Genomic DNA, 21,918 nt, shown 5'->3' with positions numbered 1-21,918 from the left:
TAAAAAGAAATAATGGCTCAGCCTGTTGGCTGATATATAAAATACTTTTTCCATCTTCTTTCTGTGTGAAGCATTAGAGGACTCAGGCAATGGAAGGGGCCATTCTTGTCACAAAGTGAATTTCAACACAAAGTACAAGTTTTCGTTGCTACCTAAATATGTGGGTAGTTCAAAGAGTTTATGGAAGGAACCAGTGTCGTAATACAGCAAGTTAAGCTAGCACATGTGACAGCGGCTGGACTACCAGTTCCAGGCCCAGTTATTCTACTTTTGATTCACCTTCCTGCTAATGTGACTGGGAAGACAGCAGATGTCCTGAGTGCTTGAGCCCCTGCCACTCATGTGAGAGACAGGATGGGATTCTCAGCTTCAGCTTCAGCTTACCCCAGACCTGGCTGTCACAGCCATTTAGGGCATAAACTTTCTCTCTCCCCTCCCTCCCTTCCTTCCTTCCTCCCTCCTTCTTACACTTTGCCTATCAAATAAATAAGCATCTTTTTTAATTTGATGAAATGGAATTAAAAGGGAACTTAATTTTGGTATAAAAATCAAAATCCATACATGGTGTTTTCTTGATATGCACTTTGCATGAATTTTTGAAGTCCCTCCATGTCCACAGGCAGCAGACATGTCAGTGAACATGGATTTTTCATTCATGCTTATTTTGGTTCTATCTAGAGGGGACCAATGGTTCCTAGGATCTGGGGCAGAAATCAGAGGGGGGAAATCCCTGTATTTTAGAAGGGAACATCACCTGGATAAAGATTTTTTTTTTAGACCAAACAAGCTAAAAGTAAGAAAAATCAAGTTAAAGGGAAATCAACGACCATAGGATATACATTTTACAACTTCCTAGACAGCAAAGCCAATACTGGATACCTCCATTGTTATGAGATCCTAGAGATCCATCACCCAGTTAAAGCTTTGCCTCCTCATCTCCTACCATGGTTTCTTTTTCAGAGGTGCACCTCATTCCATTTGAAGCCTATTACTCCCTTTGCATAGGGAGAGAAGAGGGGGTAGAAATGCAGGCAGGAGAATACAGGAGCAGTATCGGTCCTATTGAGCCAGAGAAAGCGAAGGGGATGCTTAAAATGACAACCGGTTCCTGTTGGCCTTGATGCCCACATAGGAAAGGAGGTGTCAGAATGGCCAGTGTATGCCAATGTCTCTGTAGCCAGAATGACTGAGAAGCTCTTCAAAATAGACTCTTAAGTCTCTGGAGAGTCCTCCTTTAGTAGGCTTATGGTTTTGTTTTGCTACCTCATGTCCAATCTAATTAGTAATTGCTGAATTGTAAACCACTCAGGAGAGGGGATCAAAAAAGAAAAACCTCACAGATATGCCACCACGAGGGAGGGTTCACTGGTACACACACTTGCATCTTAGCTTGCTCTCACTCTAACCACTGGTACTCATGTGTGTGCTCTCCCTCTGGCTTTTAGATGGGAATCATTACATCAAAGGCAAAGTTCTGCAAAGGAACTTAGTGGAAACCTGGTAATCCCAGATGACCCAGGAAGCACAGGCACAAGGCTATGAAATATCTGAAAAGATTTTCCCAGATGTCACAAGCATGTAATTGTTAAGATATGAACAGCTGGGCCCAACACAGTAGCCTAGTGGCTAAAGTCCTTGCCTTGCATGCCCTGGGATTCCATATGGATGCCAGTTCGTGTCCTAGCACCCTGCTTGTGGCCTGGGAAAGCAGTCAAAGATGGCCCAAAGCCTTGGAGACCCTGTACCCGCGTGGGAGACCCAAAAGAACCTCCCGGTTCCTGGCTTTGGATTGGCTCAGCTCCAGCCATTGCGGCCACTTAAGGAGTGAATCAGCAGACAGAAGATCTTCCTCTCTGTCTCTCCTCCTCTGTATATCTGACTTTTCAACAAGAATAAATAAATCTTTTTAAAAAGGAGAAAGTAATGAACAGCTGCCTGGTCCAAACAATCAAGTGCTGGAAACCGTGAGTGGAAGACGATGGGAGCACTGTGAACTTTCTTCACAGTGTGGGGGGAAACTCAAAAGGCATAGTCACAGTCAGCTCATGGGAAGGACCAAGAAGAGTACGTGGTTGCTCCACCAAATCCAAGCGAAGGGCCTAGCTGAAACAATCAACTCCAACTCCCCAGTTTCAGGAGGCACATACACACTGAAGTAGAAGACTGACCAAGATTCAACCAAACTAATCTAACAAGTAAGCAGCAGAGAGCAGCTAACCAGACTCACCATTGCACTATGAACGGGGGAACCCCAAATGAAAACGGACTGCTTAGGAGAGCAATAACTCTTCAATGGTGAAAACAGCAGCTAAGCTTAGGACCAGCAGGCAATGGAAGAAAAATCATACAGAAACAGAAATCTTTTTTTAAAATCCAAAAGGAAAAAAAAAAGCACTAGAAAACAAGGGCAGGTAGGAAAGGCATAAAAGAGAAGCCCATGACACAAAACAAGCAAAAGGGAAAAAAATGAAATAGGGGAACCTAAAATATTTCCCCATCACAGGCCAAACTGAAACACTGTGGGGAAGCACTGAAGACAGACATTTTAGAAAAGTTTAGCGAATATATTGTCAAAAGAGGAAGAACAACATCAAATGACAGCCCGTGTCAGGGCAAGGGGAGTTACCAATAGCACATGGGCAGCACTAGAATCTCAAAGGCAATTTTATAGATAGGGTCACATTTTTTTTCTCTGTTTTGGAGTGAAGATACCAAAATGAAGCAGATTTCAAAAGAACTACAAGCACAATCATGGTCTTCTCACATATGAGGAGGAGAAAGGCACAAAAAGAGACAATTCAGAATCTACTCAACACATGTTCTGTGCCAGGTAGACAGCGTTTCAGAAGCTTTAAACCTTGACTCTTACAAGGTACTCTTGACAGGGTATTCCTCCTGCTGACAAGTGCTACAGAGTCGCTTAGCTTCCTTGGTGTCCAAAGACCCAGTAAGTACAGGATGATGCAAGGTGACACAAACAGACCCACTGCATACAGCGGGAAACAGTGCCTGTTTATTCATGGTTGGTCTCTACCATCAAGATAGCAAATTAGAAACTCCAAACTAAGAAGGTCTCTGTTAAATTAAATCTTATTGCACTCCCCTAGGCTCCTTTTGGTTCATACTGCCCAGTGACCTGGAAGCAATTATGACTTTTAAAAATGAAAGAGCCGGAAAATATTCATCTCAAAGCCTGGCTCTGAACTGATCCTCAAGAGGATAGGAGTGGCCGGTAGACAGTTTAAGGAGGGAGGATTAGGTCAGTGATGACTAATAAGTAAAGAAAATCAACTTTGGGACCTAGTGCTCCAATCAAAAGCCAGCGCTCTCAGGAAAGCTCCCCTAAGACCAAGGTTGACCCATGCATTGCAAAGGTCATCCCACTATTCCACTCCTGCAAAAGCAGGATCAAAGCCACCCCTAAGGAAATCCAAGAGACCCGACATGGAGATCCTAGGGCTCAAGTGAAAGGGCTACGGCTTCTGGCTCTGTCACCAGCATGCCTTTAGATGGAAAGTTAAAATTTCTCTAGGTCATTGTTTTCCGTATGAAAGTGTACACATACCCTACAAGGAGAATTTTACCTGGCTTTAGACATGGAATGCCTACTACAGATCTGACCCTCCTTGTTACTCTGCCTCATTCCAAGTATATTCAACAGGTGAATAACATTCCTGCTTTCTCGACTTCATTTTAGAACTCAACCACTATCCCACTATGTGGAAGTTCTCTCAACCTATTTTAAAAAATATTTCTTTATTTGAGGAGCTGGGTTTGTAGCATTGCATGTTAACTCTCTGCCTATGATGCTGGCATCGCACATGGACACTGGTTTGAGTCCCGGCTGCTCCATTTCCTATCCAACTCCCTGCTAATGTGTCTGGGAAAGCAATGGAGGATGTTCCAAGGGCTTGGACTCTGGCACCCATGTGGGAGGCCTGGAAGAAGCTCCAGGTTCCTGGCTTCAGTCTGGCCCAGCTCTGACCATTGCAGCCAGTTGGGGACTGAGCCAGAAGATGGAAGATTCTCTCTCTCCTACTCCTCTCTCTGTAACTCAGTCTCTCAAATAAATAACAGAAAGATATGTTTATTTGAAAGGCAGAGTTATAGGGAGAGAGACAAAAACAGAGAGAAGGATCTTCCATCTGCTAGCTCACTCCCCCAGATGACTGCAAACACTGCAACTAAGCCAGGCCAGAGCCAGAAGACTGCAATTCCATTAGGATCTTCCATGCAGGTAGCATGGGCCCAAGCACTTAAACCACCTTCTACTGTTTTTCCAGCAATATTTACTGGGAGCTGGATCATAAGTGGAGCAGCTGGGACTTGAACTGGCAACTCATGGGGTGCTGGTATCAATAGGCAGTGGCTTAACCTAATATACCACCATGTTGTTAAACTGCTTTATTTTAATGAGTTTTCATGCATAGGTACGCTAATATTCTCCTCATAGTCCTCTCCATCTTTCCCTCCTATTAACCAAATGTCATTCCCAGTAAGTCCAGAGTCACGAGCGTATACATATCCCAATCATTTTATTTGACTCCCTTTATGCAAAGCAGATTCTTCTACCACCACTCACAAACATGCATATATAACATCAACTGGGAAAAAATTATCAGGCAATTTGAAGACAGGAAAAAGGAGAGGTAGAAATGTAACTAGCTGCAGTGTCTGTATGCTGCACTAGAGTGCCTGGGTTTGATTGCTGGCCATAGGTCTTGACTTGTGCCTCCTGCTAATGTAGGAGGCAGTAGTGATGGCTCAAGTAAATGGGTTCCTGCCACTTGAATAGGAGACCTGAGTTGCGTTCCAATTGCTCAGCTCTGGTCCTGGCCTAGCGTAAGCCCTGGGCCTTGCAGACATTAAGACTGAATCAGTGTGGACCCAGCACCATGGCCTAGCGGCTAAAGTCCTCGCCTTGAAAGCCCTGGGATCCCATATGGGTGCCGGTTCTAATCTCGGCAGCTCCACTTCCCATCTAGCTCCCTGCTTGTGGCCTGGGAAAGCAGTAGAGGACGGCCCAATGCATTGGGACACTACACCCGCGTGGGAGACCTGGAAGAGGTTCCAGGTTCCCAGCTTCGGATCGGTGCAGCACTGGCCGTTGTGGCTCACTTGGGGAGTGAATCATCGGACGGAAGATCTTCCTCTCTGTCTCTCCTCCTCTGTGTATATCTGGCTGTAATAAAAATGAATAAATCTTTAAAAAAAAAGACTGAATCAGTGGAGGGAGACCTTTCTCTCGCTCTTTCTCTCACTCTAATTTTAAAAAAAAGAAAGAAAAAAAGAAAAGAAAAAGATCCTTTCTGTTCACCCAACCTTCTGCCTGACTAGATTTATTTTAGCACTTTCTTGTTCCCATGGGGCTTTTTTTTTCCCATCCAAATATTTCCACTGTTGTCTATCCCCAAGAGATCAGTATTACAAAGGACACCGGATCCTGTTTCTTCTAGATACATCAATTCTCGTACTTGCCGAGAAGGCTATAGAATATTTACCAAGCATTTACCAAGAAGGCTGCACATGGTTCCAGCATGGACATCTTCATAGGCTCCTTGGATACTTGCACATTTAAAAGCCTTCCCCATAAACATTTATGAGATTGAATACAAAAGAATGTTAACTGTCTGTTAAACACATGAAAGCTTACTAAAGCAAATGAATGCAGTTACTTCCAAAGTAGTCACCTTGTGGAGTGCCCAGGGCTTGCCATCTCCCCAGAGTTCCCTGTGAGCATTCTTATCCAAATCCATCCCCAAGCCCTTTGATCTCATCACTCTGCACACCACCTTATTCCTGCCAACACTTCAGACACAAGCAAGGTCATTTTTAAGCACTTCTGATTTCTTCTAGACCAAAACTAGGATTTGGTGTCCTCAGTCTTGGTCTTCAGCAGCGCCATGAGAATATTTAGTGCCATCCAAAATTGAAACACTACACTAGGTCACTAGATTCCCCTCTGTGATGCTCCTGTGTCCTGCCGCTTGTTGGCTGTCACCACGACCCTTCTCCTCTCACTATACATTGCACTCATGATTCTTGGAATTTTTCATTTAAAGAGGATTCCTCCTCACCCAGCTTTTACTTTTTTTAGTCTCCTGGACCTTGTACACAAATATTTGGAGAGACTACAATCAGGTTATTTTGTCTATATTCTCTCACCCCAAACCAGATCTAGCTAATGGGTTCAATTAATTTCAGCACTTATTATTAAAATATTAATATTTATTACTTAATCAAAAATAAATCTGTATCTGGGACCAGCGCTATAGCCTAGTGGCTAAAGTCGTTGCCTTGCACACACCCGGATCCCATATAGGTGCCGGTTCACGTCCCTGCGGCCCTGCTTCCCATCCAGTTCCCTGCTTGTGACCTGGGAAAACAGTCGAGGATGGCCCAAAGCCTTGTGACCCTGCATTCACGCGGGAGACCCAGAGGGAGCTCCAGGCTGCTGGCTTTGGATCGGCTCAGCACCAGACATTGTGGCCACTTGGGGAGTGAATCAGCGAACGGAAGATCTTCCTCTCCGTCTCTTTTTCTCTCTATCTGGCTTTCCAATAAAAATAAATAAATCTTAAAAAATCTTTAATATTGGGCCCGGCGGCGTGGCCTAGCGGCTGAAGTCCTCGCCTTGAAAGCCCCGGGATCCCATATGGGCGCCGGTTCTAATCTCGGCACCTCCACTTCCCATCCAGCTCCCTGCTTGTGGCCTGGGAAGGCAGTAGAGGACGGCCCAAAGGTTTGGGACCCTGCACCCGTGTGGGAGACCTGGAAGAGGTTCCTGGTTCCCGGCTTCGGATCGGCGCGCACCGGCCCGTAGCGGCTCACTTGGGGAGTGAATCATCGGACGGAAGATCTTCCTCTCTGTCTCTCCTCCTCTGTGTATATCTGGCTGTAATAAAATGAATAAATCTTTAAAAAAAATCTTTAATAAATCTATATCTAAACATCTCTGATTAAATTATATCAGCCGAAGAATTTCAAACTGTCCGCATTAATTCAACTTCTTATCAGAGGTTGGGCATTGTGGCCCAGCAAGTACAGTTGCCACTTGGGACTGCAGCATACCAGGTCACTGGAGAATAAACATAAGCCCTGGCTCCTCCTGATTCAACCCAGCTTCCTGCTAATGTGCCTGGGAAAGCAGTGGATAAGGCCCAAGTACTTGGGTTCCTGCCACCACATGTGAGATCCAAGTGGAGTTCCTGGCACCTGGCTTCAGCTTGGCCCTGTTCTGCCTGTTGCAGACATTTACAGAGCAAAGCAGCAAAGCAGTGGATGGAAGATCTCTTCCCTCCAACTCTACTATCCCCACTCTCTGTCACTCTGCCATTCAAATAAATTAATCTTTTTAAAGGAAATTTCCTATTTTTAACAGTCCTCTCCAAATAATACCACGCATGAATAAAATATACAATACACACTCAATAAATACTTGTTAAAATACTAGGAAAAAGATAAATCCTTTCTGCATCATGCGGAAACCAAAAATTCCATGTAAAAATCAAGTCTATGGACGCCTTTTGCTTCCCTTACTCTCACAAAACTCTCTCTACTTTCACAATGAAGACAGCCACAGAAATAAGTAAAATTGAGTAAGGCAAAGCAGTAAAATCAACTGCCAATTATCTGAGTACAATTTAACCACAGCTAATTTTTTTTTTTTATTACAGCCAGATACACACAGAGGAGGAGAGACAGAGAGGAAGATCTTCCGTCCGATGATTCACTCCCCAAGTGAGCCACAACGGGCCGATGTGCGCGGATCCGAAGCCAGGAACCTGGAACCTCTTCCGGGTCTCCCACGCGGGTGCAGGGTCCCAATGCATTGGGCCGTCCTCTACTGCTTTCCCAGGCCACAAGCAGGGAGCTAGATGGGAAGTGGAGCTGCCGAGATTAGAACCGGCACCCATATGGGATCCCAGGGCTTTCAAGGCGAGGACTTTAGCCGCTAGGCCACGCCGCCAGGGCCCCCACAGCTAATTTTTAAACCCAAGTGTCATATACGCTGCCTTTTGCCACTGTCAGTAGATCTGTGCTCAAGCAACAATTCATTTTAATATCTGCCTTGCTACAATATAAATGAGGGGTCAGTAATGTTGCAGAACAGGTAAAGCCACTGTCTTTAATTCAGGGATCCATAAAGGTACCAGTTCAGGTCCTGGCTGCTCCACTTCCAAATCAGCTCCCTACTGATGGTCTGGAAAAAAGCAGTGGAAGAAGGCCCAGGTGGACCCCCTGCCATCCACCTGGCAGATTCAGATGGGAGTTACTGGTTCCTGGCTTCAGCCTGGCCCAGTCCCAGCCACTGTAACCATTTGGGGAGTGAAAGAGTGGATAAAAATCTCTCGCACCTGGCGCAACAGCTCAATTGGCAAATCCTCCCCCTTCAAGAGCTAGAATTCCATATGGGGGCTGGTTCACATCCAAGCTGTTCCATTTTCCACCCAGCTCCCTGCTTGTGGCCCGGGAAAGCAGTTGAGGACAGCCCAAAGCCTTGGGACCCTGCAGCCACGTGGGAGACCCAGAGGAGGCTCCTGGCTCCTGACTTTGGATCAGCTCCAGCTGTTGCTTGGGGAGTGAAACAGTGGATGGAAGATCTTCTCTGTCTCCCCTCCTATCTGTATATCTGCCTTTCCAATAAAAATAAATAAAACTTAAAAAAAAAAAAAAAAGGACTGCTTCAGGGGCAGATACTGTAGCAGAGTGGGTGAGCCAGCACTTGGGAGCCCATATAACTTATCAGAGTCCTAGTCTGAGTGCTGCTTACTGTTTTCAATCCAGTGCCCTGTTAATGTGCTTGGGAAGCAGCAGATGGTGCCTCAAGCACTTAAATTCCTGCTATCCGCATGGGAGACCTGGGCCCAGCCCTGGTCATCTGGTCAATGAAGATCCCTGTCTATCACTCTGCCTTTCAAAACAAAGTTTCTAAAAAAAATAAACACCTCAATTGCAGAAAGATCTATTTACAGTCTATGCTTTTTCTCTGCTAAAAAGTTTGGTATGGGCCCGGCACCATGGCCTAGCGGCTAAAGTCCTCACCATGAACGCTCCGGGATCCCATATGGGCGCCAATTCTAATCCCGGCAGCCCAGCTTCCCATCCAGCTCCCTGCTTGTGGCCTGGGATAGCAGTCAAGGACAGCCCAAAGTCTTAGGATTCTGCACCTGCGTGGGAGACCCAGAGGAAGTTCCTGGCTCCGGGCTTTGGATCAACGCAGCTCTGGCCGTTGCGCTCACTTGGAGAGTGAATCATCAGCTTCACTTCCTCTCTGTCTCTCCTCCTCTCTGCATATCTGACTTTGCAATAAAAATAAAATAAATCTTCAAAAAAAAAGCTTGGTATGGGGAACCCTGAGCTATTGGAGGTATTATTCGCTGCTAGTCTATTGCTGATAAACACCCTTGTCATACAGCCATACCAGAGCTGGGCTCTATCTACCAGTTTTTGTAGAATTCCCAGATGTCAGAGACAGCTGGAAAGCCCAACCAGTTGTAATTAAACCCAGCAGCTCTTTTCAGAAAGCAGTAGCTTTTTAAAATGTCACCCATGGCCCAAAATGTCCCTTAAAGTTTCAACTGGCTATCCACTCTTCAGCTCCTTCACTGACATACTGAGCGGTATCAACACTACAACCTAGAAGACATTACCACTTTCACCTCCAACAGAGATGATACAGTGTCAACTCACTTCTCCCCAACATGACACTCTGCAAATGTGACCTGTTACTAATCTGAGGGCATTTGAAAATGTGTATGGAAAATGAAATTAAGAGATAGCTTTGGAACTGCTGTTATGGTACAGGGGTCTGCAATGCTGGCATCCATATGGGCACCAGACTAAATCTTGGCTGTTCCACTTCCAAGCCAGCTCCCAGTCGGTAGGTAATGCGCAGTGGAAGATGAACCAAGTGCTTGGACCCGTCACCCATGTGGGAGACGGGGATGGAGTTCCATGCTCCAGGCTTCAGCCTGCCCCAATCACAACCATTGCAGTTATTTGGGAAATTGAACCAGCTGATGTGATGGAAGATCCATTTCTCTCTCTCTCACTCTCCCATCATATCTTCCAATCTACAAAAATGATAAATTTTGGGCCCAGCACGGTAGCCTGGTGGGCACTAGCTGGTATCCCGGCTGCTCTACTTCCCTTACACCTCCTCGTTTGTGGCCTGCAAAAGCAGTGGAGGACAGCCCAAAGTCTTGGGACCCTGCACCCATGTGGCAGACCTGAAGAGGTTCCAGGGTCCTGCCTTCAGATCATCTCAGCTCTGGCTGTTACAGCCACTTGGGGAGTGAACCAGAGGATGGAATGTTTTTCTCTCTGTAAATCTGACTTTACAATAAAAATAAATAAATCTTTTTATTAAAAAAGATAATTTTGGTGCCCCAAAATGTTTTGTATATGTGAGATCTTCAAAAAGTTAACAGAGGGGTGGATATTGTGGTATGTGAGCTAAGTCCACAGCCCATGTCTGAGCACCTGATATTGAGTCCCAGCTGCTTCACTTCCAAGCCAACTTTCCGCTAATGGACCTGGTGGCCAGCAAATGATAGCTCAAGTACCTGAGTGCCTGCTACCTGTATGGAACATCCAGTGGAGTTTCTGCCTCTTGTTTTTTCCCTGATTCAGCACCAGCTACTACAGGCATTGAGGAGTGAACTGGGAGATGGTTCTACCTCTATCACTAGCTCTGTGATTCTTTCAAATAAATTAAATGCTTTTAAAAGTTCATTGAAAAATAGGGAATATGAAGAACTATGCCTGTATTTCAAAATGTTGGGCGCCAAGATAAATATATTTTATATTGAGTTTTATTTACTAGAGGTAGAGAAAGACAGAGAAAATCTTTCGTCCACTGGTTCACTCCTGAAAGGCTGAGCCAGGCTAAAGCCGGAGCTAGGAACTACATTGGGGTCTCCTAAGTGGGTGACAAGAATCCAAACACTTAGGCCATCTTCTGCCTTCCAGGCACATGAGCAGGAAACTGCATTATAAACAGAGCAGCAGAAACCCTAATCAGCACCCATGTGGGATGCCAGCATAGCAGACAGGGGCTTAACCCCCTGCACCACAATTTATTCTATTTTCCGGGGACCTTTTGGTACAGCAGTTAAATCGCAGCTTTAGAAACATCTTGTATCAGTGTGCTTGTTTCTAGCCCTGGTAATTCCACACTTCAGATCCAGCTTCTTGTTAATGCACCTGGAGAGGGGGCAGGTAGCAGCTGATAGTCGAATGACTTGGGTTCTTATTACCCACACAGGAGATCTAGATGGAGTTCCTGGCTCCCTCCTGGCTCCTTCCTGGCTTCTTCCTGAACGCACCTCAACTTGCTGCAAACACTTGGGGAGTAAAATAGTAGATGGAAGATCTCTGTCCATCTAGCTTTGTCTCTTTCCTTGTCTTATAAATGAAAAAAAAACTTTCACAAGAATTATGATATGACAGATTCCTCTTATTGGACATCAACTATGGATCTTCACCATATATAGTTCATCTTATATAATCCTCAGAGCCCTGTGATTTTTGGATTATCATCTGCAATGTATAGATGAGAAAACCAAGGCTCAAGAAAGTTAGGCAGGGGTCTGTGCCGTGACAGAGCAAACTCAGCAGCCGCTTGCAAAGCCAGCACCCCATATCAGCACCAAGTTTTGAGTCCTAAATGCTCTGCTTCAGATCCAGCTTCCTGTTAATACACCTGGGAAAACAGCAGAGGCTGGTCCAAGTACTTGGGTCCCTAAACCCTTGTGGGAGATCTGGATGGAACTGCAGGCTCCTGCCCTCCTTCTGATTCAGCCTTAGCCTTGTGGCTCCCTGGGAAGTGAACTGGTGTATGGAAGATCTCTTTCTTTCTCTATCTCTCTTCCTTTCAAATAAAGTAAATCAAAAGAGCAGGGGTGGAGGGGTGGAAGCGGAAATCCCTGTGCCTATGGAACCATAACATGAAAAATAAAAGTTGAAAAAAAAAAGAGGGGAAGAGGAAAGGAGGGAGGGAGGAAGGGAAGGAAGGAATGAAAGAAGGAAGGAAGAAGGGCACCTCTTATGTCCTACCACACAGTCAGGAAATGGAAGAACAGGAACTCTAACCCAAAGTCATATATTCTGAGTTCCCCAAACAATTTAGTTGTGTGCTGGAATTTGAGAACCATTACGCTATACTAACCTGGACACCAGGTTAAATGGAGTGGAGCCCTGCCAGAAGAATATCTAACAGTCTCATGCAGTCAGGTTCAGAGAGCACTGTCTAAGTCTTGGGATCATGTTCAGGCATGGTGCACTTCTCCACAGAACTTCACAAAGCGAAAATCTGCTGCTTCTCCTTTCCCTGGACTGCATCCTTAAATAGCACTAACACTGTGACTTCAAGGCATACCCTAGTAATGGGGGTTTCTTAGCAGACAGCAGGTAGGTAAAAAAGGCTCAGGCACAAAGGTTTGCCTGCTCCTTAGCATTCTTGATTATTCATTGAACACTTAGCTGAAGATCTTCCTCAAAAAGAAAAAAAAATATATATATATATATATACATACATACACACACACATGGGCCTGGCGCAAAGGCTCAGCTGTCTAACTCTCCCCTTCAAGTGCCAAAATCCCATATGAATCCAAGTTTGTGTTCTGGCTGTTCCACTTTCAATCCAGCTCCCTGCTTATGGCCTGGGAAAGTAATGGAGGATGGCTCAAACCTTGGGACCCCACACCCATGCAGAAGACCTGAAAAAAAGCTCCTGGCTCCTGACTTCAGATTGGAGAGCTCAGCTATGGCCGCTGTAGTCATTTTGGAAATGAACCAGCAGATGGAAGATCTTTCTCTCTGTCTCTCCTTCTCTCTGTAAATCTGCCGTTTTGATAAAAAATAAATAAGTAAACCTTTTTTTTTTAAAAATCAGAGAGACAGAAAGAGAGAGAGATCTTCCAACCACTGGTTCATTCCCCAGTTGGCCACAACAGCCATAGCTGGCAAGTTCATGGCCAGGAACAAGGAGTTTCTTCCAGGTCTCCCAAGTGGGTGGCAGGGGTCCAAACATTTGGGCCAGTCTCTGCTGCTTTCCCAGGTATGAGCAGGGAGCTGGATCAGAGGTAGAGTACTCAGGACATGAATGAGTGCCCATAAAGGGCGGCAGCATTGCAGGTTGCAGCTTTACCTGCTAAAACACATCGGTCCCGCTGAAGGTCTTGAAATGAGAGCACATCCCATTTCGCACACACTTCTGGGTAAATCTGAAAGTTATATTTTACAAATAATAAGTTATTTCTGTTCAAGTTTATCACAATTCATTGACCAGGGAAACTATGACCTTGACGTGTAGCCTGCAGTTACTTTTAAAAAATGATCCATTTTTAAATGTTTTATTGGAAAAGGGTGGGTTCTGCCTTAAAAAAAAAAAAAAAAAAAAAGAGGAAGAAGTGGATAGAATTAGAAGGGGACAGAATTACAGTTAAATTTTACCCTTGATCAGAATGTGACTTCAGCTTACCAAATAAAATTTTCACCATCAGAGATGGTTTTTAAGTTACAGGGGAAGAAGGAAAGGACATAATCTGGAAAAGGTAGATGAACTAATCTTAAGGATGACCATTCAAAACCCAGCATTAATGAAGCCTCGTCTGTGAGCTTATGTAAAACACCGCACTAGAGGCCCAAAGGTAAATTACTTATTGCCTCCCTCTTTGGCTGTCCTGATGCTAAACATTCTGGCGAGCACGGATTAACATCTAATTCCAGTTCCAGCAGGAAGATGCTTCCTTTCTTTCTGAAAACTCCGAAGTAGTAGGGTCTTCTCTTTCCCTTACTGCAATCATCAGTGGCTTTTTCCCTTTCTTTCCTGTTTTATCCCACCAACTTCCACTTAAACCAACTCTCTCTCTCTGTGGAACTCTAGCATTTATTCCTCTCCCCCTCTCCCCCCAACACACACACACACACACACACACACACACACACACTTTTTCTCTTTCTTTCTCTCAATGGCAAATTTCTTCTCACTCAATCTCAGATTTTGGTTGACCCTGGCAAACAGCTCTCCATTCCCTATGACTGTTCTATTCCATCCCCAACTTAGCTCAGCTAAAATCAATGGGGCATTCCATCTGTTACAAAATACAACCTCTAAATAGAGTCTCTTTCTCCCTACCCCTATACTACCCTCCAATTCTGCCCCAAGACTATCACACCACTCTTTATCCAAAATTCCTTCTGAATTTTCATCATTGCCCTCCTTATATCTAGGATCCCTCCTACTTGCATATTGAAATACTGGTATATTCCCACTTTCTCCTTCTTCTCAATGCCATCCTACTTAGGACAGTGAATTCCTTCCCCTACTTAGGATCGTTACTTTTTAGATTTTCTAATTAATGCCTAAACTTGTAAGCCCTGGATTCCCCATCCCCACCCCACCCCTGCCTCTTACACCTTCTCAGAGCTGTGGCTAGTTTTTCCATTCCCCAACTAAAGCGCCAAATGACATGCTCCTTCGGCTCTTTCTGCCTCTCCTGTCACATTCTGCATTTTCACCTGTATACTCTCACTAAATCCTGTTTCCTTATAGGTAAATATGTTTGTATCTGTCTGTAAATGGCACTTTCTCCCCAAAATCTACCGCTACCAAGATCTTTCTTCTTTCTTGCTCAAACTCAGTGGGCAAGATTCTATAATGAAAGTGTAAAGAACTCTAGGAGCTCTTCAAACTTTTCTTGGAAAAAGATTATTCTGAAGATTTCAAGGTACTACTTTTCCTTGTTGCCCCTCACACAGGCCCACTGAAGACCACATGTCCTCTCTCTCCACTGCTCAACCAATCCTCTTCCTGACTTCCCTTTTGCTTTCACCAAGTCCTCTCTCCCCTAATTCTGTTTCTCTCAGAGATGACCTTCCATGAAATCCCTATCCCACAGCTAGCACATTATGAGACCCACTGCCCCCTGTGCTCATCAACATTTTTACCTGTTTAAAGTGAATTGCATTACAAATAAAAGCAGGAAATTCCCTTCACTTTCCCCTAGAAAGCCTAAGCCACTGAGAAAGAAAGGATTCTTCTCTTCCTCCCTACTGCTTCCTGACACATCTAAATAGCCACAGCCAGCTGCAGGAGTGTCCTTGGTACAGCTACTATTCTGCAACTCCCTTCCACTCTGCCCAAGCCAGACTCCAACAACAGTGCTAGCTGGAGCCTTGGCTTTCCCCTGCCCTTACTGTAACCATTTGCACTCCCTTCCTTCTGGGCTTCTTCTAAAGAGCTAGTCCTTTGGAATATAGAATCAGCATCCTGTCCCCTCGCATCACCCATGACTTACAGAGTACTAGTCTTCTCAGAACCAGAGGAAAAAGAAACCCACCAAGCCCAGCTGCAAAGCTAGTAATGGGGTCAACCCTCTTATACACTCCATTTTGGCCATGATCTGTGCCCCAAGGCCTGCAACTCTGGTGCCCATTTGCTCTAATGGCAGGTGCCTCAACCACCTTATGAAAAGATGTCTGTTGATCAACATTCCTATGACTTAGTGAAAATTGCCACATTGCTCCTAAACCTTACCATCAAACTTCAGATTCTCTACACTTGACTTGAATTCTCTACTTCTGCCAGCTTTCCCAGTCCTTCCTAACTTTGCTTGACCACCAAAATTTGACAGGCTGCTCTGTAACCTTCTGCTTCTGTTTGAAGAGCCCCTGGGTGATTTCTGGAATCAGACTGTCCCACTTGAACCCCAAATCTAATCCTCCAAATTTCTTTCGTACATACTGTCATTTTCAGTACTACACAGAGATATCAAGACCCAGTTTTACACCAAACTGTCCTCCAATACCATCTATTTTGCCACCCACCAAGTCCCTCTTAACAAGCCTCACTCAATTTCCACACTCAAGGCTAGGACAGAGAAACAGAATTACATGACCTTTCACGTGTGTTCCCACATCAGAATTTTATTATCACGCTACTCTACCCCGAACCCTAAATGCATTTCCCATTTCTTTCCCTCTGAAAGGTTTTAGTGCCGAGATTTTCAGAAACAGCCTTCAAAGTTTAAAAAACCAGGGGAGCTCCCCCAGGAACCAGCACCCGCCTCCGGGACAGAGGTGGTGGCGGGAGACCAGTTAACCCACAATTGCACTCTCTAGAAGTCTCAGCAAAGAGGGTTTTTTTTCCTTTTTTTTTTTTCATTGCTGCCACAGGGGCAACCTCCAAACTGCTAGAAGAGTACACAAAGTTACTAGGCCTGCTTCACACACTGGCAGCAAGAGTCCGCAAATTTTGGGCTAGACATGTGCTTCTCAAGGCAAACCTGGCCTCACTATCTACCCCCAAGAGACACGGAGAAGGAGTTCAGAAGCACCACACTGGCCAATACAGTAAATTGGAAAACAATAAAACAAAAACACAGCGCTTCAACGGGGCTGGGGAAGGGGTGGTGGGGGCGGACTAGCAGGGAAGGCACCCTCATGGGCCTGTGTTGTTGGCCTGCTGGCTTCGCAGCATGCTTCCCTCCCACCTTTCCCGTAGACCACATTGGTCCTTACAACAACCTCCGGAGCCTCCATAACGTGAAAGCCCCAGCAGTAGTGCGGCCGGCTCCTCCCAGCCTTGCCCCGGACGTCCCTCTGGCCCAGCCTTCCTCTCGGCGGGACCCCGGCGAGGAGGGCCCCCCCCTCCACCATCCACTTCGCCTCCCTATCTCTTTCCGGGCCTCTGGCCATCTCCGCAGGGCTCTATCCTGAAGCTTAACCTCGAGGAGACAAGCCCACGAGGCCCGTCCGTCGTGGGAGCCACCCCCACCCCTTCCTTCTCCCAGCACCTCGTCCTCCATGCACCGGGTCCCAGGGGCTCCTCGTCGTCGTGGTCTGGGTTCATACCGCCTCCCGTCGGGGGCTCCACCTCCCCCGCTTGCCCCCGCCCCTAGGACGGCCCCCTCCCCACCGCGCGCCGCCCGCGCCCTCTGCCCCGGCACGGGACTCCCTTTGGCCTCCGTTCCCCGCCCAGAGCGGCGGCGGCCGCGGCGGCGGCAGCGGCTGCGGCGGCCCCAGCAGGAGCAGCGGCGGCAGCGGCGGCGGCAGCGCCGCCCCGGCCCCGCCCCGCCGCCCGCCGGAGCCCCACGCCCCGCCCGCCCGCCCCGCCGCCCCGCCGCCGGACTGCTCCCCCCAAGCCCACCACTAAGCCCCACCACTCCCTGGCCGCGATTCCGCTCGAATCTAGCTCCGCTGGGCCTGCTGTCCCTTCCTCACGCCCCTCTGGACCTAGGGTGGGGGAGCCCTGGGGTTCGCGGCCATCCCTCTCCCTCCTCCAAGGGCTGGGGGATTGCCCCTGATCCCGAAACCCGGCCCCGTAACCAGAGCCTCTCTCCTTCAAGCCCTGGGCTTCTCTCAAACCCCTTGCCTCCAGGCCTGGCGCGAAGCGTGTAGAGGGCTAGCACGCCTGACCCCCCTCCCCGCACCCGGCTTGCCGGGGCTAGTACAAATTGCCCCCCCATTTCATCCTGCTTCTATTTTAGCCCCCTCCTCGCAACGCCTGGCCCGGCGGTCCCCACCCCTAGAGAGAGAGGGCAGCGGAACCGGGGCGCTCCGAAGTCATCCCCCGCCTTTTTTCCAGGGACTGGGATAATTGCCCCTGCCCCCATCACAGCACTCCCACTCCCGAATTCAGGCCCCGCCGCTACCTAGGGGTACCCCTTACCCTACGGTTCCCTCACCTCAGCGTGAAGAAGGAAGCAGCCTTGGGAGCAGCCGTCGCACCTCCCCTGAGGTTGCAGGGTATTTTCTCCTGGTCTTTTCAAGACTTCATTACGGACCCCCCCAAAAAATTAAAAAATAAAACAAGCCTCTTCTCGCCCTGCCCTGCTGACCAACCTCCCTTCGGATCTTGGATCCTTGTATCAGGGTTTGGGGCCAGGTAGTTATCAAGACGGTAGCCTCCACCACCCTTTCCGAGGAATGGGGTAATTCCTATGGTTCATCCCCCACCCCACCCCAGGATCAACCGACCCCCGTTTCCATGGAGACCCCCGCCCAGCCGGGGAAAAGACTCTCTGGGATCACAGCGAATAAGTCTCACCTGGCTGAGAGAGAAGGGGGTCGAGAAGGGGGTAGAGCAGGGCAGGGATGGGGTTCGAAGATGGGAAGTGCTGGGGAGCTATCCCGAAGGGAGGGGCGAGGACACACCGAGCTCCAGGGAGCGCTACGTCCGGGGACACGAAGAGGACGGCGCCCCCGGGGGGCAAGCAGAGCGGCCGCGGGGCGAAGAAGGGACAGGGCTGAGCAAAGGCTTAAGACAGAAAGAAGCGGTGGAGGGGGGGGGATACGAAAAAGCCGGGGAGTCAAGAGAGGTGGAGGGGTCGGGGGAGAGAAAAAAAGACGCACCTGTTCCCGGGTCGGCTCCGCGGGGAGGTTCAGGCCGCCACCCGGGCTCCCTCTTACCCCTTCTTAACGGCCACCCGCCAGATACTGCCCCGATCTTAAGCCCCCCCCTCCGCCCCTTATCACCACCGACCTCCTTCTCCTCTCTCTCGGCGGCGACGGCGGTCGGACTCTAGGAACTGAGAGGAAGAAGGGAGGGCTCGGCAAAGCGGAGGAGAGACAGAGCCACACACTGGCAGCAGCCGCGGCGAGCGAAAGAGTGAGGGGGAGAGCGGTGTGTGTGTGTGTCTGTGTGTGCGAGCGAAGCCTGGTGGAGTGGGTGCCGGTCGCAGGGCTCGACGGGAAGTGGAGTCCGGCCGGGTCTGCGGGCGGTGCTAGCCCCCACACCAGCGGACTACAACTCCCAGAATGCCGCCTACGCGGGTGGGGTGAATGGGGAGGTGGAGGCGAATGGAGGGAGCGAGCAAGAGAGGGAGGGACGAAAGCAGGGAGCAAGCGGCGGAGAAGGGGGCAGAGCCAAGCAGCCCCGGTGACACTGGGAGGGGAGAGGAGGAGGAGGGGATCGCTGCTAGGACCGAGCGGATCCCGGAGAGGGAGGCAGCAGTGGCTGCAGCAAGCCGGGCAAAAAGCTAGACTCCCGGGAGAGGCGGAGGCACTCAATCCGCGGGGCTGCAACAGCCCCACGCCCCCCCAACACCTCGACACCCCTAGAAGGAGAGGTTGAGGAAGAGAGATCAGTGCGCTGCGGCCAGAGGGTCCTCTCCTTTTCGCCCAACGCTCTCCACCTTATGCCCCGACCTGACTTTCTCAGGCCACTGGTGCCCGATCCAGTGTGCAAACCCGGAGACTCCAGATCTCCCCTTGCAGGGTAGCACAAAACATTCAGTCCCCTTCTCCCAGGGGCCTGAGGGAAGCTCCCCTTGCAAGCAGAGTGGGACTGCCCCGTTCTTCCTAGCTCCCTTCCACCGTCGTCGCCACCCCCATCCCCCTCCCCAGGACTCCTCCCTGGAAGTCTGGAAGTCGGGGCTTGCCTCTCTTCCCCGCCAAAAAATGGGAGACTCTGGGCGACTGGCCAGTCCCCGCCCTGAGGCTGAGCCCCCACGCACCAAGATCCCCTTCTTAATGTTGTCCCCCTCACCAAAGTAATATTGGGGGTGACCCAAGTTGGAGTGGCAGCTAATTTCCCTCTGAGACCAGCAGTCCTTCGCCACGCCGATCCTGTGTAGAGACAGAGAAGCACGTTAGTACTCCCTTACCCCACCTCTCCCCATCCGCGCTCAAGGTTAGGATCCCCATGGAAGTGGCTCTCAGGTATGAGGAGTTGGCAGTGGAAGTGACCTGGAGGTAAATCCCAACCTTCAAACCTCATTGCAACCGCGCAAATTCAAGGATTCGTCCCTTTCCTTAACAGCCATCAAATCATGGGGATGGGGGGGGGGGCGGATAAATTATCTAAATGCTAATGTTCACGCGACCAAAAGCGATGGCACCTTGCAGGAATAAGATACTAACTAGGCTGCCGCCACGGGAAGGAAAATTATCCGCACCCCCCCACACACACACACCGTGGCCGTGCACCCCCTAAACGCAGAGCCTTAGGAGAGTCAGATGGCCAAGGAAGGACTAGAAGTGGGGAGGGAGTGCTGGAGAGTAAAAGGATTGTGGTGGGGAGGGTCTGTGGCCCCCAGAGAGCACAGTCCAGATGCTAAGAGGTGTGTATGGGGGGTGCGGCATAATTGCAGACGGTGTCTCTGCTCGCTTTTCCCGGAATTGCAGCCCAACACCGTCTAACACTGGGAGTTGCTTACCAGTCAGTCCCCTAGCCCCATTTATGCGAGTGAGGCGGCCGAAGCCCGGGCTGCCCGGGCACAAACTCCGCGGAAGCTGGCCTTCCCCGCCGCCGCGCCACCGCGGGCCTCCCTCCTTCGGCTCTCGGCCCCGCCGGTCTACCTTCGCCCCCGGCAGAGGCCAGACCCCGCTCGCAACTCCACGCCCCTACTCCACCCCCGGCTCCCCCAGCCCTGCCCTCCCCTCCCCCCGCGGTCCGGCCCAGCCCCTAGCGCCGCCCCGCCCTAGCACTGGGTCCCGAGCCCAGCAAGTGCCCCGAACTCGCCCCCCGCCCCCACGCCCGGGCCACTCCACCGGGGCCTGCTCGCTTCCTCCCCCCACGCCGCGCCCCGCCCCCGAATCCACGTCCCACTTCGCCACCCAACTCGGCCCGATCCGGGTTCGGCCCGTGCCCACAGCCCTAGAGTCCCCGGTTCGGTCCGGTGTTACGGCCACCTACTCCGCCCTTGCCTGGGTGCCGGCCTGGCCCGCTGCCTGCGCCCGCCGAGCTGGCCCAAGCGCGCGGTCCGGCTCCGGGCGCCGGCCTCGGTGCTTGGCGGCGTTGCCGCGTCTCGCCACGAGGGCTCAATTCACGCAAGACCCGAACCCGCGCGGGGTGAGGGCCGCGCAAACCAAGTTTCTTTATCCTCCCCCTGCCCCCTCTGCAGGGCCTCGCCGTCCCCCTCCCTCATGGCGCCCCCTTTACCTGGGCAGAGCCCCCCGGCCGCTGTCGCAACTTTGCTCTTCTCCACACCACCGGGGAAACGAGCGAAGCGGGAGGAGGAGGAGGGAGAGGTGGTGGGGGGTGCTGGGATCAGGCCGCTGGGCTCCGGGAGGACACGTGGGGGAGGAGGGGAAGAAGGAGGAGGAAGGGGGGGCGGGCCTGCAGTTCTCGGGGCTCCCCCTGCCAGCCCCGGGGAAGCCGGAACCTCTCCGGGAAGCCGCAGACCCCGCACTGGCCTTGGGGAAAGAACGGAGCCACCTTCCCCGGCCCGCCCCGGGCTCCAGGAAGGGGAGGGGGGGTGGCGAACAACGCGGTCCGGGATCGGAGAACGAGCGTTTTCGCTCGCTCGTGCTTTCTGTGTGACTCTCTCCCCGTGTAGCCTCCGTGTGCGCGGGGAAGGGTGGGGGGAGCGGGGGTCCTGCCTGCGTTAAGGGGCCGCCCCCACCAGCCGCCCCGCCCCTTCCCGGGCCCCCCACTTGCCCACCCTGAGCGACCTCGGTGCACGGTTCTGGCCTCGGGCAACCGAGGCGGCCCGCGGGCACAGCCCAAGCCCCGGCCCCAACGCCAAAATGGGACAGGTGCTGGCGAAGGGAAAATGCTGGGGCTCGCCGCCTCTCCCCGCGTCTCGAGAGACGACCCACCCTTCGTGGCAACCTCCCTTGGTTGCAAACCCGCGAGCCCCCCACCTACTTCAATGGGGCAGCCCCCCGCCTGGACGTAGAGGCATCTGTGGGGCGGGGCTGGGCGGGGCAGGGGGGGGAGCGAGAGACCCGAGGGAGGAGGAAGAAGAGGGGCGCGGACCAAACCTCTGTAAACCGGGAAGCCTGCAAGACTCGCAGCCAAAAACCCGGCTGGAAGAGCCTTCGGTTTATGCCCACTTTCCCCTGGCTCCTCATTCACCAATCCGAGCCCCTTGACCCTTACCCTTTACCCTAACGACTTTCCTCCGCCTGGGCAAAGGAATAAATCCTCATGTGTGTTTACATCGCAGGCCATCGGCGGGACTG

At 50.3% G+C, this 21,918-nt stretch overlaps 1 protein-coding gene across 6 annotated transcripts in view; it reads right to left on the bottom strand.

The window, feature by feature from the left end:
- Window positions 1-21,213, bottom strand: part of BCORL1 (BCL6 corepressor like 1) — a 71,462-nt gene extending 50,249 nt beyond the window's left edge. Inside the window, exons 1-2 of one of the 6 annotated variants that reach the window (XM_058658311.1) lie at window positions 20,894-21,213; window positions 19,499-19,578 (exon numbers count right to left, since the gene is read on the bottom strand). The gene's annotated coding sequence lies outside the window, so the exon portion shown is untranslated. Of the gene's footprint in view, window positions 1-16,805; window positions 16,884-17,696; window positions 17,783-18,489; window positions 18,907-19,498; window positions 19,579-20,168; window positions 20,299-20,893 lie in introns of those variants that run through there. The other 5 variants (XM_058658312.1, XM_058658315.1, XM_004587689.2 and 2 more) reach the window with 5 other exon arrangements.
- Between the last annotated feature and the right edge of the window lie 705 nt (window positions 21,214-21,918).

Source organism: Ochotona princeps, chromosome X (genome assembly GCF_030435755.1).
Source record: "Ochotona princeps isolate mOchPri1 chromosome X, mOchPri1.hap1, whole genome shotgun sequence".
Classification (NCBI taxonomy): domain Eukaryota; kingdom Metazoa; phylum Chordata; class Mammalia; order Lagomorpha; family Ochotonidae; genus Ochotona; species Ochotona princeps.
Note: the sequence above shows the minus strand (reverse complement) of the source record. Positions and strands in the feature narration are given on the sequence as shown.